This window comes from Lepisosteus oculatus, chromosome 3 (assembly GCF_040954835.1).
Source record: "Lepisosteus oculatus isolate fLepOcu1 chromosome 3, fLepOcu1.hap2, whole genome shotgun sequence".
NCBI lineage: Eukaryota > Metazoa > Chordata > Actinopteri > Semionotiformes > Lepisosteidae > Lepisosteus > Lepisosteus oculatus.
The window spans coordinates 13,718,279-13,731,448 of NC_090698.1; the positions used below are offsets into that span (position 1 = coordinate 13,718,279).

The window sequence follows — 13,170 nt, forward strand, 5'->3', positions numbered from 1 at the left end:
ATGCCAAAGACTTTGACAATGAAATTAAGATTTACAGGCCCAAATAAAGCAGGGGTGAAATTTTTTTACTGTGTTTCGGAGATTACAGTAGGATTAATCTTGTACAATGTTGAATAACAGTTACTATATGTCTTGTCTAGGACAAGTAGAAGAAGAGTGGTCTACCTATCTGACTGTTAATGATTTAGAAAACCAGCACTACAAAGAAAAACCCACAAGTCTAAGTATTTAACAGTCAATAATCATCCAGTGAGGTTAATGGTGGTCAGGAAAAACACCAGCATTGGAGCATGTGTTTTCATCTCTCCTGCACCGGAACCAGGTCCAGAGCAAAATGGTGCCAAAGCAACCCATCTCTGGTCGAGTTGCTTATGGTTAGAGGAAGGGGGTACGGCTCCCAGTGAAGGTGTCTGTACAGGACAGGAAATGGGGGGAGGGGGGATTCACAGGCAGGGAGACGTTTCAGGCTGCCAGCAGTGAAAGAGATTAAAAGAGAAATTCCACTGTCAACCACAAAAACCTCAAAGCTTCAGAGGGGTTTAGTCCTGCTATTGTTCATTAGCTAGATTTACAATGACAGGAGGTTAGCCCTGCCCGCCTGTAATCTGCCTTAATCCACACACTTCATATATGGCTCAGTTCTTGACCGATATCGGTTGCAAAGCTCCACTCCGCTTTCTTTTGTTCTGTGATCTATGGATTACATGCCCTGCAGGTCAGATTCTTCCTCTTTTTACACGTGTCCAATTAATCGTTCCTACTCAGCTCACAATGGACCTCGCCAGAATGGCCAGCAGAAGCTACATCGTAAACATCGTGTGAGACAGGTGTGAAGCAGCTGGACCCGCACCGATACAGCTCAAAAGATATTTTAGGCCGTGTGATCCAAAAGCACAGCCCACTGAACAGAGAAACCATTACTTCTTCCACATCCTCCTGAATAAAAGAGTTACAGTACAGAGTTCTGTCTGTGTTTAAAGCATATGGAAGGCTTGATGTGCTGCTATAAACATTGTCCTGCTCTGTCCTGTACACGCATGCTTGCGTGCTTTGGTTTCCAATTTCCTATTTCATATTACATAAAGGAAATAGGTAAAGTGATAGTTTGGAAGGGGAACTCACTTTTAAATTAAAAAAAACAGGTGAATCAATACCTGAAAAGATGATGTATTTTGGCTCAGTATATTTACATCATAAACACTGTCATCCTGAATGACTAACAACCCTCTGGGTAACTGGCCAAGAATGCCAGGTCTCTGCTGTGCCTCTTCCATCTCAGCTCTCACCTGTCTTTGTCTTATGGGGGAACAGCCAGCCACACTGTCCCCCCATGTAGCTCAAACAGTGAGGCCAAAGGCAACCTAATGAAATTTAACATTGTAAATCTGAATTACATGCAATACTGTGGCCACCTAAGTGTATTCTATGCTCGAATAAATAACTAATCATAGGGGCTCTCTCGAAATACAGAAAAACCTGGCACCTACACAAATTAGCAACCGTGAGCTGGGTTAGTGAAGCAAGAAACCAATGGCTTGCTAGCTTTGTGCTGAGGAATGTTTTCCGACACATGACAAAATAATTTAGCGATTATATCTGAACTTCTGCGAAGAGGAATCTACCATAAAAACAGACAGGTAGCACGTGTCTTTGAATTTCACTATCCTGTTAGTTCTGTCATCTAAGGTAGAAATAAATACCTACAGTAGATGGAAAGTTTGCAGAGAGCTCTGACTTTGTCCAGGTTTACTATCGACTTTGTAGTGTTTGTCTCACTGGATCTGCAATTTCTGCAGAATTTAATCTGTTGCAGTATCATATTTATACTTGGAAACAGCACTAATGTGATATACAGGAAGCAATTTGCATGCTTTCCTCCCCAGTTCAACTTTAAATTGTAAATATTCCACATCTTCTTATACTGTATCAAGATATATTTATTTTCTTAAATAAGGAACCTTTCATTTCACAAATCAAAATGATGACGATTAAGATTAGTTATTGCGCTTTTGTTATAATCTGAAATTCCATTCATTTTCACAAATTCACATGGTCACGTCTCTCCCTATATTGAAGTGAACTGTCAAACAGTACTGACCTGCAATAGTTATTTATCTTTCTTATTAAAGCTGAAACTGTTCTATGTCATACTTCCTTCCTTTTTAAATAGATTTTTCCCCAACCTGAAATTTAACCTAATTAAACCTGTACCAACCAGTATAGTTCCGTTTACCTTCTACCCGAGGTTGGAAGATTTCACCATTGAGACGTGCACAGGCCAAACCCAACAAAATTTTTACACAAGGTGAAGCTGCATCAGCATGCAGCTGCTAAGGCACAAGCAGAGGTGAATTCCATGTGAAAAGTGAAAAGAAAGAAAAAGCACGCCTTGGCCAGGCATTCTCTTCAGGTGTGAGACAGAAAGAGGCAGGAATACGGCGTGAAGTTACACAACCTGATTTTCACATTACACAACACCAATATGCCCCCCCCCCCCCCCCCAAAACAAGCATTTTGAAATTAAGTCACTTTTCGTATGTTTGTACGAGAGAACATGCAGCAGCACCAACTATCTCCCCCAGAGACATTACTACTGACACCACCATGAAGGAGGTTAGTGCTTTTGTGACTGTTGTCCTTTATTTCTACAGCACTGCATATATTAAAGGCAGGATGAAACAGGGAATGAGAAGAGGCTGCTGTTTTAATGAAATACCTGAAAACAATTGAGCTTCAATTGCTTGTAGGAGCTACAAGGCAGGTCCAGTCTGAAGTCAATTCCAGAATGCAAGCACTGTGCTGTCTTCCCTTTGACTGGCGTGCATTGGAGAGCACTCTCAATATACATTCACCTTCTTTTCAAAGAGTCTGACACTCCTTTCTGCACGCAGATGGGTGAGCTCTTCAGGAGACCTGGAATCTGAGTCCAGGCTACAGACGTGAAGTGATCATCAGGCCTTTATATCAGCTGAAGATAAGGCACTGTACAGCAGCATGAGAAGAAAAAAGTTCTTCCCTCCTTTTTCTTTCTCTGCCTGTTTCCCCTGGCAGAGCTCTCTTTATAGCCAGATCATTCTCATTCCCACGCAGCCCCCTTTTCCAGCAGCTGGATGAATTTCCTTTCTTGCTTTTCTGTTATCAAGAATTTAATTTGTACCTGGAGTCTACGCATTATGTCAGAATCTCAAGGACGTATTTCTAACAAAAGAAGTTTAAGCATAAACAACTTTTTACAGATGCGAGGTCATTGGTGCTTTGAGTACAGGCATACGGTTACAAGTGCAACGACTGTAATAATTTGGGGATTATCATGGTGTTATATAAAAGATCTATATGTAAAAAAAACAATCCTTCATTTTATTTGCACACATTTATTCCGGTCCATCTGCTCGACAAAGCAATCTGGACTATGTGAACACACCCAGCACAATCAACAGCAGTGTCAGGTCCTTCCCTCTTTGACTCACGACTTCCTAAGCACCTCTGGTATATCTATGGATGTCCACTGGTACTTCTGTGCAGCATGCTTCATTTTAATCACTACTTTCAGTCTGCCTAGGCACTGTAGTTAGATATTCTATCATGGCAACTCAGTGTAAGTTGTAACTGCAATATTTTGGTAGACTTAAAGTAAGTTATTGGCACTTTAATCTAGTGAATACATCGAGATTTAGTTCTTGCTTCTTATAATAAGCTCCCACCCTTTTTCCTTTGCTAGTTTTGTTAAATCCTGGTGATACTGGAACACTCCAAGCAAGTATTCTTCACACTCCATTCTGTTTCCTCCTCTTCGGGGTCTCTTCTGCCTTCTTTGGATTCTGTCATGCGCGACGGCTTGATGCTGTTTAAGCATTATTAAATTACTGGCAGCCCTCCTGGGAGCATTTCCTTATGGTTACAACATGCTGGTAGCTGGAAAACAGAGTTTGAATGGCGGTCTTGTTACACTGAGATGTGCCATCAGGTCAGCAGCATTTTTGTAAACGTTTTCAGCACAGGGAGTGAAGAAAAGCAAGCGAGAAAAGAACTACAGGCCCAGAGAAAGACTTGTAGAAGAGCCCCCTGCCCTGGGACACTCAGCTTGACAAGCCAGCAATCTGTGTTATACTCAAGTATTAAATCTTCCTCAGATGTGGTCTTAATAATTGATTGAACTGCCAAGCCATCTCTCAGGATTCCTGGATGCCCTACATTCTTTTCATTGATAAGGAATTTACTATTTCTTTTGGTAAATCGTTAAACAATCCTGGATTTTTAAATGACTGTACACATAATCAGCTTAAGGAAATAACGGGAAATAACTGCCCTCATTCCCGTAATATAGACGCAAATCAGGTAGTGCAATTATTTGAGAATCAAGAATAAAAAATACAGCCAGTAAGAATTCTTTGCTTCGAGTATTGCATATTGATTTGTGTAACACAAAGTACCAAAAATAAATGTTTGTTCTTAATAAAGAAAAATACAAACTCAGATTTCCTGTCTCTTGCTCTCATGATATCTATTGCTTTATATCTATTGCTTTTAAACATTATGTTTTAACTGATTGTAAATTCATGCAAATTTAAAATATATACAACACAGAAGACGTTACAGCAGTTATTAAGGTAATACCGGAGTTCTTGTCCACTACAAGTGAAACAGGTTGTATTTAAAATAATTAACTTACTGTATGAAATCTTGGCATTTACTTATTTTTAACATATATAAATTCTGTATATTACGCAAAACATCTTAACAAAGCTTCACAAAAAGGAATTATAATAATTTATTGGAGAATAAATTAGCAGTCTATTTAGTAAAAACACAGTTAAGTAAGTGCAAAGTGAGAATTAAATTACTGTACAAATTTCATAATTGAATACAAAACAGAACAATTTCCTTCAATACCCCGAAGACATTTGCTGGGCGGTAAACAGCAGCCAGTGGTGCACCCAAGTCCTGTGGAGATCTGGTGCTATCCACACAGGTTAGAGTAGGTACAATTCTCTCAGCACATTCTACATTCAGAAAAGAAACCAAAGTGAAATCTTTTCTAAGGCAGAATTTGTTTTCCTAAAGAGGTCATGGGTGGCAGTCAAACTGTTTATTTCTTAACTGTGCAATTCACACAACCCACAAATGTAATTGTGTTATATTCCCTATAATTATGCTATTGGTGAAGATTAGACATTGTGGATTAGGAGACTTGCTTTTTCCCAAGTACCTATTATAAGAATATAACTTAGAACTCCTACAACTTATCAACCTTCTGTATAAACTGCCATTGCTTATAGATATGACCACCTCACTGGATTTGTTTCTCTATTAAATCACGTATGTAGAAATCTGTAAAAATTCCTCTTAGCTCGTTCTGTTCTTCAAATATCTAATCCACAAAATAACTTTTTTTTTCTGACATCAAATCTGGACCTTTGGCTGTGGTTATCGGAAAGTCGCTGGCAGACATTGCTAACTGCAAATTCATACTACACTGTATTCTAACGTGACAGTCAAAGCCCTGTTAATTAGTCAGGGATGCATGGCAGCCAATGACTGTTTCCAGACCATCCCTCATTTCTTTCTCAGAACAGCATTTCCTAGTCCACTCAGCAACTAAATGAATTAGTCAACAGAAGTGTCATAATCTACCCAAAAGCTTACAGTTTTGCAAGTGGAAAAGCTCCACTGAATACTTATCTCACACGCTTGACTGTGGCATCTCACAGTTTGCCTGAGACTTCAACAGCACCATCTGGGTTGTTGGTGTTTACTCTGCTAATTAACTATTTTCACGATACTGGGGACACTTGCTGGCTGTTGCTTATTAGTGTCGAAGGGATGCATATTATTGTGGCACTCTAGTAAAATTTTTAAAAATGAAGAGATTTCATCAGGTTGTTCCCTCTCCAACAGCTTTGACGGGAAAGCTGTTTGTTTCGGAATCTAAGTAGGGATGCCAAGAGGAAATCCTACGCAGAATGAACAGAACTGAATAGGCAACACATAGGAGATAACTGAAAAAATACAGAGAAAACAACTAGGTTTCAAATGGGTCTTCATTTTTAATGTAATTTCTTGCACACCCAAACAGGTTGGTGAACGTTTGGTGATCAAATTTTTACAAAAACAAGCACAGTAAATAAGAACAGAAAACACCCTAATAAAATTTACCCAGAGGTCTCCCTCTCCAGACTCCACAATCATCAGTTTAGCGCTTTTGTTCTGTCTGAAAGATTTCTACTGCAGATGCTAATGTTTCTACTTTACATCTGTGAATGCAGGGAAAGCAGTCTGCCTGCTTACAGAACCCTTCCTTCAAACCATTTCTCCAAATGGCCTTTCCCTTTATGAAATCTGAACTTGACTCGCTGCTGCTTAAGTGACTTTCCTGTAATACTTAGGTTCAACTGTGGTAAGTATTTCTAGAATTCCTTTGTTCTTCTGGGAGAAATGGAGGCTGAAGATCCATCTGCTCTTTGTGAATTTCACGCCCTTCACTGAAAGCAGAGATCAGATCATAAGGTTGTCTGAGGATGGTCGGACCTAATGCAAATGAAGTGGAGATCTGGACAGAAAACTCCATCCTGTCAATAGATTCAACCAGGAAAATGCTCATGACAAACTACTCAAAAGTGCTTTTATGTTTAATTTGTTTATTGGTTTTTCAACAAAAAAAAAAGAATATTACATGGTACTATATACAATAATGAATTAATGTGAACAATCATCATTGCATGAAAGACTTGGTACCTAACAAACTGTGTAAATCCAACAATAATATAAAAACAGCAATAAATTGGTAGAGAAAAGGAAACCAGAGATTTGGAAGAGATAAGCAAAGAAAAAAGAGAAAAGAAAGAAAAAAGGGTAGTGAAAGGACAAAAGTGCTTTTAAAATACGAAAACTCCTTCCACTTCAACGGCAACTCAGAGTTAAAGCACTTCATGTCACAGGATTAAAGTAACAAAATGGATGGCTTGGAAATATCCTAAATGCTGCTGATAAAATCAGCGCTCAATTTAGCTGTTTCTCCTTCACTCTATTTTACTTATTTGATCAACATTTTTTAAAACAATCGCTGACACATTTTTTACCCAGAGTAATGGTCTGGTACTCCATTCCATGATTAAAAACACATGTTCCCAGCTTGGGCTGCAACCATAATTTGCTTACATCAACTGAAACGTGACCCTTTCAAGGGAGAAAGTGCAGTTCTTCTGATGAAGCGGTGCCGTGAATGGTTTTAGTGTGTGCTGCCCAATGCGCTTGCAGTAGTAGGTGTAAGCAATGTGTTGGTAACAGTCACATTCCGGCGACTTCCTCACTCTCCCTGAGTTCCCCTGTACAGGTGGAATCCCCTTTCATAGTGAAAATGTGTTTTCATGCTTCAGAAGAACTGCACTCACGTCCCTTGGACTATAGTGCAGGACTATTTTTAATTCATTTATGCCTGCCTGCTCTCTACCTGTGCAGATGATAACAGCTTTTAATGAAGTAGTGGGTATAAACAGAAAGTCCAACAGAAGAAAAAACTGTGCCACATCTTCAGTCTGCTGTTTCTCCAAACTAACACACAAATCACAGCTGTCCCACAGGCCTTCCTATCTTATCCCAGGCATTAGGAATATCCATGTTAGGATCATGAATATTACAGGCCATATTTTCACTGTTATCATAGCAAATAGAGGTTATTTTCTGATACTTTATGAAACAGTTTAAAATGAAAGTTCCTGTACTTTCTGGATATAAATTAGACCACACTTCATTCAGCATATGCAGACTGGTCTGGGACTCAGGCCATTCTTTAAGGGATCCCTTAGGCACCTGACTGGAGAACACCTTTCCTAACAGTCTCCTTCAAAAGTGAATGTAGTGAAATGTCTATTGCACAAACTATAATTATGCTCGTACATCAGATTTCAAATGGAAACCCCAGCTAATCTGGTCAGTGGGGTATGACATCAGGTTTTATTTCTGGGCTGATGACACCCCCATTCCCATTTGCACAGAATCTGAAATTAATCAACCACACCACTTAAGCGAAGACTGAAGTATGTTGTCTGGCTCTTATTGTCAACTTTGCAAATCTGTGAGCTTTTGTTTGGTGCCGATTCTCAGGAGAGGAATCCTGGAGTTATTTGTAACTGGAGCCTTGCATTTACTGCTCATGTTCAGTGTCGAGAAGGTGTCTTGTTATCATTTTATTAACACCGTGAACACATCTCTCCCAGTCTAAATCAGTAAAGCTAATGTCTGCTTTTGTCTGTTCCAGGCTTGATTATGGTAATGCGGTCTTCCCAGATATATTCAAAATTCTCTTAACAAACTGCAGTGTGTCGAGAATGCAGCTGCTTGTATTTTAACCAAAATCTAAATGCATGACCATATACCACCTGATTTTGCTTTTTTGGACTGGTTCAGAGTATAATTCAAAATCCTGTTGCTCACTTTTAATAGCTTGAACAGTTTGGACCCTGACTACATCAGTGAATAGTTAGCCTCTGATACACCTATGCATCCTTGTCTTCTCTGACTCTTTGGTCTATTTTCATTTCCCATCACCAGGCTCTGGAAGACACTGAGAGACCCTGAGAAAATGACCTTTCTGTTCTGTAGATCCAAGACTGTGGAATTATCCTTTAGCCCAGATGAGATTTTGCAAGTTAACCAGCACTTTCACATCCTGTCTTAAAACTTACACTTTCACAGGTTGTTTGACATGGCAAAGAATTCAGATTAAGGAATTCCAAGTCAAAATTGCGGAATACACCAGTAAGACCTCATTGGAATATTGTGTACAATCTTGGTCACCGTGCAACAAAAAATAAATCGCTACTCTGTAATCAATAAAAAAAGGAACCTTATACATTATGGGGGATACCATATACACTAGCGGAATTGTAACACTATTTTATTATTTTGGGATTAGAAAGAATCGGCATTGATGAGTGCATTTTAAACCACAATGGAAAATAAAATGTACACAGTAATGTGTTAAACCTCCAATTTAAATCACAAAACAGACTAATTTTCCAGGTATGCACAGTGCCATATTGCCATCATTGCCTGCAAATTAGAAAAAGGCAACTAAACTTCCTGCGACATGAAGTGGCCTTATTGCATTGTAAACAAGCAGACCTGTGAAAACGTCTCTTTTAATCCAATAGAAATATTGCTCTCAACTTCAAGACTAGTTTTGCTAACTAATATTACTTCCTTGTTACCTCTGCATGCAGGTCACGCTGGAACATTTCTGTTTGCACAACCTGTACTCATTCGCTTGTACATCGCAATACATAAGTCATTACAGGGTCATGTAAACAGTCATTACATGGTTATTACAGGGACATATCAAATTTTATATCCACAATTCCTTTGAACAAACTGCAGCATGCCCAGCAGGTGAGCAGGAAGGACCGATTTACGTCATAAGTCTTGCGAACTCGTTGGGCGGGACCCACAGCGGGACCAGTAGTGTGGGACAACCTGGTGATCATACAGTACCTTCACAAAGTTCACGATTTTGTGCTTCATTTGGAAATTGTCAAATTTTATGATACCATCAATTCATTTACTGTGTTACCGAGATTTAATTACCAGTCTGAGAATTTGGGACTGCAGTTCCCTAAGGTCTAGGAAAGGTTGTGATCCATGCATTCACAATCTTTAAAGTCACTGTGAGCACAAAGGCACGCCTTCACAATTACTAACAGTGACAAACCAGAGGACACAACAGGAAACACATTTAAAACTGAGAACATTTCATTACAGATAGGGTTGTGGGAGCCTTGAACAAGTTTACCAGCTGAAGCAGAAATCATAGATTCTTTCAAGAAATGGCTAAATGTGATCCTCAGATCAATTACCTATTAACTACCAAACAGGCTAGACGAGCTGAATGTCTTCCTCTCATTTATAACTGTTCTTATGTTCTTAAGGAGGCTCATTCCACTCTTGGCACAGCCCACCGCTACTGCCATCAACTGGATGTGCGTGGTGATAATGCCTATCAGATTACAATACTGGAATCAAGATATCCATTTAAACTGATCTTGAAAATATTTAATTAAATCAACACTTTCCTATTCATATTTTAATTTTACTGTCATCTGATCACAGATCATCTCATCAGAAGCAATTAGTCTTCTGATGAGATGATCTGTTAGGCAAGACTGGTGGACAGCAAAACACCTTTGTAACCAATGACTTTTTTTGCTATGAGTTTGCTGGCAAAATCACAATACGGCACAGTTCTTCACTTTTTTCCTAAGCAAACAATAATGAAATCTTACTCCCAGCATCAGCTGAAGTCATACCCAGACAATCAAATCAGTCCTGGGACTTGTTACTGACGAGCACACACGAGGACGATCTTATTGTCTTGCCAAAGAAATGACATATCTCCTTGAGGGAAGACAATAAGAATTTCTTGTGGTTTTAAAATGCAAGTACACAAGAAGCTGTTGTTTTCAGCAGAGGAGTAGTTGCTGGAAATACGTCAAAAGTCAAGTCATGACTGGCTTGATAAAAGAGATTTTAAGGAATTTAGAACTTAGCTTATTTAAGGCTTCTCACAGAGCCAAGAGATATTAAATCACCTTACAGGCTTTTTAATGTGACTTGTAAACAAATCTACAGTCATTGGTTCTGGGCCATAGATCTTAATTCATCCTGAGGTTTTTTTTAATCAGTTTTTTTGTGCACCTTACTTACGCAAGGTTAAATCAATAGTATTTCCTAATAAAACAGAATCTTGCTCATTTTGTCAGGTGACTACTCTCTTATATTCAATTATTAGGAGTGTCAGAGCTCTAGCACTAGTCTCCCCTAGGCTGACTGTGGTGCTCTTGGATTGCTCAAAGCCTAAGAACATGAGAAAGACTTCAAAGTACAAACATCTTGTATCTTATGAGAAAATTAACTTCAGTGTCCCTGCACAAGTCTGATCAAAGTCACAGGATCAAATTACTTCTGTATCTGGCTGAACAAAGACTGTGTTGGTCAACATCCCATTACAGACTTTAGCCAATATTGAACTTGCGTCTCCTTTTGAACTGCAGAGGTTAAGGATGTAAAGTCTCAGACTAAGATCCCTGACTTGGATAATGTTTTTATCTAAGGAGACTCACAGTTCACAATACAACTAAACAATCATACAGTATGTGAGGATAAGTGTAGCCCAGTCTTCATGAGTACACCAGTTCTGTATGGAATCAAAATTCACACTGAGGTGTACATAAATACTGTACAAATGCAGTCTGAAATATGTCCCACAGCCTTCTTTTAAGTGCTGCCTGCTATAGAAGAGGGTTGGACAATTTCACGTATTGTATCTGCATAGTTGTCCATTAAGATTCAATTTCCCCATATTACAGTTCCTCTGCTGAACTGCAGCAGCCACTCAGGAAAGTGACCTATTTGAGACTAATGCGACAGACTACAAAAATCTGCATCTTCAGACGCTGACACAGAACAGACACGTTATATAATTTTTCCTGGCATTGCTCTCCCTAGTACAAATTGGCTGTTTACAATGATTAAAATTACTGTGTATTTTCAAATCTATTAAACTACATGCCACTCTGGTTTACAATAAATACTCTGACAGAAATTACAGTTGTTCCAGATGGCATTTCTTTTGTTTTAGATCCAATTTTTCAACCTGAAATCTTACAAACAAATAGGTGTAGAAGGGCTTTCTAATGAAAATGAAGGCTTCCCACCAGAGATTATATTTGTAATTGTTCTCATATGCAAAATGTTGTGCTGAGGCATTCAGCACTTTGTTTCAGCCTTTTTCTGCCTGTTAAATCTCATAAATCGAGCAATGCTGCTGGCTAAGAAGATGTGTTTCATGGCTCACTCACAACTATGTACGTCTGGAAAAAAATGTGGAAGAAAGCCTTTTCGATATTTTGGTACATAAAGATGTAAAACAATGTTGTTCTTTTGTGTGACAAACATTTGGGCACAACAACCCAGAAAACATTTTTATACCACCTGGGCACTTTTATACCACCTGCCAAAAGAGACAATATTGCACTTAAGGCGCACGCGTTACGGGTCTTCAGCAAATGTATTTTCCAGTGGTAAAGCAAGCCTGAGTCGCTGTCTGATTGTGCCGTGGGAAACAATTCTGCATTCAGTTTGGGGAAGAGTTCAACTGCATTTTCACCGAATCAACTACTTCACTAGGCTTTTACAAATGATAAAATTACATCTATCAGAAATGGGAATCTACACTCTGTTTTTTTAAAACTATTTTAATCATGATTAAAATTACAATAATATTAATATTATCATTGCAGACATGCTGAAAAAGGCACTAAGGCAGTATGTTTCAGCTGTATTGAATGACTTGTAGAACTGTCTTGTCTATCTCCCATGGAGGCCACCAGAAGAGCCGTCACTGTCCATTTTCTAACACTCATAGGCCCAATCTAGGTGAAGGAATGTTTATGAAATCACGTATCGTGGTTTCTGTAGTCCCACTACACCAACCACCTGGAGTCTTCAGGATGCAGCAGAGAAAGGCACGGTAACTAAAAGGATCCTCCATTCAAAATGAGCTGACTACTTTCTGACAATTACCTCATCTCTCAGCTGGGCCTTCCTGGCTATGGGGTCATTTGCAATACAGTAACCAACAGATCTCACTAAACAACTGCAAAGCAAAAAACAATTAAATCAATCAATAAACAGAGGGGTTGCCTGCATGTAATGACATTATTCTCCCTGTGCTGTGAGCTTTCAGACTCACAGTGGAGCATGATACAGCACATGGCCAGAAAAAGCACATTGCCATCACAACAAGCACTTCTCCCAAATGCATCATTTTACGTGTTCAAGTTCCAAATTGTCCCGAACACCGAACGAGGAAATTCCATAGGGGCGCCTTTAGGTTCTTTATTGTAACTATATATTGTGGTTTTCAAGCTACCCTAATTCTACACAACCCTGTCTCACTTTCCCTTCAGCTTTGCAATGACCTGGCACACACTGCCCCTCCTACAATATATCATGGAGCTGACAAGCTGCCATGTTGTGTAATGCGAGACTCTGAAAAGTTCTACAGCTGTTCAGATTTTCTGCCGGGTCTGCCACAACAATGATATCATGGAACAAAGCTGGAATGTAACCATAATCTGCTGGTTAACTATACTTTAACCTCGGTCCCTACACAGCTCA

General features: G+C 39.2%; 1 protein-coding gene across 3 annotated transcripts in view; it reads right to left on the reverse strand.

Annotated features, from left to right (window-relative positions):
* Positions 1-13,170, reverse strand: part of bmpr1ba (bone morphogenetic protein receptor, type IBa) — a 159,667-nt gene that overhangs the window by 89,485 nt on the left and 57,012 nt on the right. The gene's annotated exons all lie outside the window — the stretch shown is intronic.